Source organism: Lytechinus pictus, chromosome 7 (assembly GCF_037042905.1).
Source record: "Lytechinus pictus isolate F3 Inbred chromosome 7, Lp3.0, whole genome shotgun sequence".
In the NCBI taxonomy this organism is placed as follows: domain Eukaryota; kingdom Metazoa; phylum Echinodermata; class Echinoidea; order Temnopleuroida; family Toxopneustidae; genus Lytechinus; species Lytechinus pictus.
Window position 1 is genome coordinate 43,648,549 of NC_087251.1, and position 5,856 is coordinate 43,654,404.

A 5,856-nucleotide genomic window follows, 5' to 3' on the forward strand; every position below is an offset into this window, starting at 1 on the left:
ATCCGATTATCCGGTTAAATGGGTTAACACAGCAATAACCACCTCCCAGAGGTGGTTAGGAGAAACCATATTTTGGTTTATCAATAAACTGCAACAAGTCTGTTTCTTCAGGGAAGTTTTTAAGAATTCTGGATACTTACACAGGTAATACCGTTTTAATAACGATTCTCTGTAGAAACACGCCATTTGTAAAACACCCGCTTGGTACGTTTTCCTGGATGTTTTAGTTCAGACAGACCTACTCAATTCTAATAAATATGAAAAGGCAAGGTATCTCAGTCACTAATCTTTCATTTCTTTGTTAATTGAAGAGGGGAAAGTCAAACTAATAGTAAGGGAAATGAACGCTGTGAAGAAGCAATTTCCTTTTTAAATATATTATTAGAGCAGCGTGTTATCTAAGTTTTATAGTTCTTTCACCCTTTTGACATACATGTACATTTATTTCAAAAACAGAATTAGATTTCTTTGGAAATGTATAATAAAGTACAGGAGACTTGTGAACTTTAGTCAAGCAGCAAAATACCAATGTTCTAAATCTAATGCAGTTTTGGAACCTGATTTCGACCTGAAGGTGATATGCTTTTCCAAATGCAATACATGTCCTACTCTCAAGGAGGGAGTACACGCAGCCTTTTCTCGCTATGTGAATTTGCAAACCGCAAGATCCTATGATATACATTACAGGAGAAAGGTGTGATTACATTAAACTGCTTTCACCATAAAACCCGCAACCATACAGTAACCTTCAATCATACGCATGGTAACATAAAAATGTGAGGTAAAATGCGTATCGATCGGTTCTGATCGGGGTGTAATACATAAGGAATGATCGTATTTCAATGTGGGTAAACTTCCTGGAGAAACAGGAAATTAACTCCTTTTTATGGCTGCAATTCATTGTCCTCTACTTTTCCTCGTTATCATGGTTATAAAAAGGACTTGTTCAATGTACAAGTTAGAATTACTAATGACAAACACTGCTGTAGAATAGCTGGTTGGTAAGCCAATAAATTATTGATCGATGTCAATTAGCTCTACATGACTATAACATTATTATGTGGCAAATTTGAATCCACATGGATAGTGAAGTGATTTAAAGTTTATGCCACTTAAAAAAAATCATAACTATTCATCCAATATTGATCAAACTTTAAAGGACAAGTCCACCCCAACAATAAGTTGATTTGAATAAAAAGAGAAAAATCCAACAAGCATAACACTGAAAATTTCATCAAATTCGGATGTAAAATAAGAAAGTTATGTTTTAAAGTTTTGCTTAATTTCACAAAACAGTTATATGCACATCCTGGCTGGTATGCAAATGAGGAAACTATGACGTCATCCACTCACTATTTCTTTTGTATTTTATTATATGAAATATTCTAATTTTCTCCTCATTGTCAAGTAATACAACGATTAATTCCTCCCTGAACATGTGGAATTAGCATTGTTTAATACTATATGGTTCAGTCAAGTTGGTCCTTATTGTCAAATCTAAAAAAAATGAAATATTGTATAATTCAAACAATAAAAAACAAAAGAAATACTGAGTGATTGACATCATCGACTGACTCACCTAGTTGTGCATATCACTGTTTTGTGAAAAATAAGCAAAACTTTAAAATGTCATAACTTTCTTATTTTACATCCGATTTCGATGAAATTTTCAGCACTATGCTAGTTTGATTTTTCTCTGTTTATTAAAATCAACATTTTCCTGGGGTGGACTTGACCTTTAATACATCAATCTCTGACCCCCCCCCCCTTCAAAACCAGGCAAACTGTACAACAAAGAAAATCTATAACTACCTCAGGACGTATTTTGCACAATACCAAATGGAGATATACCTTATGTATATTGCCTCAACACAACTGGGAAAACAAAAACAGAGGAAACAGAATGATCCAATTTGGGGTGAAAAGCATTTTCATTTAGCACATCAAAGAGCAGAACGCTGTAATATAACAGGACAATAACACCTCTACCTAAGGGCATGGATCCTAAGGGTAGAAGATGGATCCATAATGGCTTTGAAAACAAACACACGGAAGCCTTCTCGGAGTCTAATAAATAATCAACCAACTAATATCTCTATTTCATTGCTGCATTACCCTTTTTTCTAAGACCTGAGGAGAGTTGAAAGAGGCAACATGTCAGAGATATTCATTGACAACTGTCATAAGCTACTGATATCCTTGTTTCTGATTGGTGGAAGGAAATTTCTAAGAGCAATCAACTGACAAGACACTTCACGACAGTTATAAATTCTTTATTAAATTCAATATGAGTTTATGATTGGGTTTTATCAATGAGTAGCGAACAGTAATCTTTATCATTTCGAAACAATTTGAAAATGCAATTAGAGAATTCAATTTGAAGAGGAACATGTGTAAAATTGAAGAATTGCATATTTCACTTGGTTTTGATGAGGATTAAGTACTTTGCATTGATAATAGAATTTAATTTCAATCAAATCCTACTGGAACGAAATGGTTTCTCATTAGATTGAGGCTGTAATCTACTGGAACTAAAAACCATGTTTCATAAATAAGAGTCTCATTCTTCATCACATTCAACTTCATTCCTGTATATGATTATAATTCAGATTCCCATTTTGTTCTGGATATTTCAGAATAATGATTAAGTTAAGCATACCATACACCCAGTTTAAGGAAATAATAGCTGAAGATGTGACACGCACTGAATACTAAAACTTCTCTGTGACAAGGGCTATAAATGCCACATATAGATAAATGATAAATGTTTTATTACGTAGCCTGCGAATAGTTATTTTCATATCAAAATTATATTCATATCAAAATCTGAGTGATTGAATAATGCCTATTTCTATGTAATAGATCTATATCTAATTTTGTTATAAAGGCGTTTGTTAAGAGTTTAATTTTCACTTTTTAATTTAAAAAACTATTATTTTGAACCATGGGGAAAATTGGTAAAATGGATGGGGTTACGCTAAACCTCAACATATATCCCCAAAGATTTCATCTATGGAAAGCAACCGCGTAGCCAGGATTTCATTTTGGAGGGGGCGGTAAATGCACGCGAAGCGTGCCAACACTTACAGAGCGCGCGAAGCGCGCTCCCTAGGGGGGTGGGTGCAGGGAGGGGGAGTTTCCCCCTCCCTTGCGAAGCGCGAAGCTTTTGGTGTTTCATAAATTAAAATGAAAAGGAGCCGTCTCTCTTGTCTCTAGTACCTATATCAGCTCCAATTCAGTTGACTATATTGTGATTTTGAACATTGTTTTCAAGTGATTGTGAACGCACAAAAAGGAATACAATTAATGGAGGAAATTAAAATCATAATAACCTCGCGCGAAGCGAAGCGCGGAAGCTAAAGCGTTTTATCAATTTTTTGCCATGAAAAGGGTCCCGAGAAAAGGGTATTCTCAAAGATATATTGAATACTTCCCTTGGAAAGATCAGATTTGATTACAAACAATTTAGCGACAGTGCATATCTTTAACTCGCAAAACAGAGGGAAAGAAGTGTATATGCCGGGAGGAAGATATCCCCCCCCCCCCCGCAGAGCAATAAGACTCTGAAATTTCAAAGGGCGGACGTTTCATCAAATGCAGATATCTCTAATACCCCATCGTCTCTAATTCAATTGATTTCTTAAGATTATTGAACTTCATTACAAGGAAAATAGTGTGCAAAAAGTTGAAACTTCAGTGATTTATTGAAATTATATAAAAAAGGATGCCTAATTTCTTTGACTTATCCTGAAGCGCTTTATTTTGAATTATAAAGAAACCTAAGTGTCATTCAAAATTTCAGACTGAGGGCGAAGAACAGGACAGGAGATGAATGTGCAGGGAAATAACATGAAGATTAATAGAATTTGAAAAAAAATATTGTACTTTTTTATTCAATACGACACGAATTTTATACATTCCTCTTTTTAAATTAGGAACCTGTTTGCCCCAAATTATGGTTGTTTAGTAATGAGCTGAAAAGCGGGAGAAGTTGACTTCATGGAGGTGACGGCAGAAATTGATATAAAGATTTTACCCGCCCGGACCCGACCCGACCAGAAGTTGCGCGATCAAAAAAAAAAAGATAACTTCATATACTTCGGCCTAACCTTACTCTAATTCCATGCCCTAATGTATACATTTGAACTTTAACTGGCAAGAAACACATATAGCTGAGGTGGAAAAGCAGGGTTAGAGAAAGGGTGGAGGAAACAATGGAGAACTTCAATATTGTCATTTAACCGCGCGCAGCGCGGAAGCAAAATTCATATATAAATTTAGAGCAAGAGTGAAGGAGTTTCTCTTTTGAGAAAAAAAAAAGAAAGAAAAAAAAAAACCGACAAAGCTACCTTTCTTTTCTTTCCTCCTTTCCCTTTTCCTTTTTTCCTCTCTTTTTTCCCCTTCTTTTTTTTCTTTTTGGGGACGTTTTGGGGGGGGCGACCGCCCCCACCGCCCCCCCCTGGCTACGCGCCTGATGGAAAGATATATCAGACAAAGAGTGATGTAGTTTTCATACACCATCTTAACCAAACATTCCACAACGGGTGTAGATTAATCACCAGGCAACTGCAAACAAGCCAGAAGTCTAAGAGCACTTTGATTACAGCATTATCAAACACACATACTGGTAATAGTGAGAACTAATTGAACCATGCCCTGCCATCATTTAAATATGGAACATTAAATGTATTAAATAATACGAAAAACTAAATACAATTATAAAGGCATCTACAAATCGTTATTTGGTTATCTCAATCTAACTTTTAAGAATTCAAATGTCATTGTCACTACAGGAGTGTGTAGTGATGCTATATTCTCTCGTACAATCTTCATCAAGAGTCTGATTATCAAGACTATATCACCAACAGTGGTATTTGTTTCCCCAGAAGGTGTGACTCACCGCCCCGCTCACCGCTAATAGTAAAGTAATTTCATTGCTCTCCAACTTCTCTCCAAGAATATCTTCTTGGAAGTAAAGATAACTTTCATTCTCATAGTCAGAGTGATGGAGTGAAGTACTCATCACAAACAGTTGCAGAAAGTTTAAGTCAATTGTTACTTGTGGACAACGACAAAGGCCCAATTTGATTGTTATCTGAAGGTGCATCGAAGTATAACTGAAAGTACGACTGAAGTTTATCACCAGTGTTGGAGATTAACTGAATAAAGCAAAAGTTTGTTTTATTTCAACAAGTCGAGTCCAGCATTGATTGATTCTTTGTGCCTTGTGAATTACAATAGTTGGACATAATTAGACGAAACTCCTTTGTAGAAAGTTTTACGAAGGCAGTCACAGATATTAAAATATATTTACATCAATAATTTAGATGCACCTACCTGATTTATGCTAGTTTAGGCCTTTAAATCGCAACTGGAATATATTGTACACAAAGTCTTGCACAATAGCGCCATCTCCCAGTGACATGGAGTCGTGCACTTACCTTTGACCCTTTGCGAAAGGTCGCTTCGAATTCCTTAATGTGCAATTAAAGTTCTTCAAAAAAAAATGATCCCCTAGAAGATATATGTTCATACATCAACCAAATGATATGTCAACCGTTCACAGCAATTGCTATATTTTAGGGTTCAACTTATTGCTAAATAGTCAAAATAAAACCTGCAGGTTCCCTTTTAAGATGGACAGGTGACTGAAAATGATTTTAAAGTTCAAGGCATTTTACTCATAAGGACTCTGTCGAAGCCAACTATATTAAAAATAGAATCCCAGGCACCATACACACTAATGCAGAGGAACATGCATTGTTATGAATGGATTCACCTTTTAATGTCTTCTTCTTCTTCCCTGAGCTAGTACTCCCCTTTCGCCTCCCTCCCTCCGTTCTTTTTATCTATAAA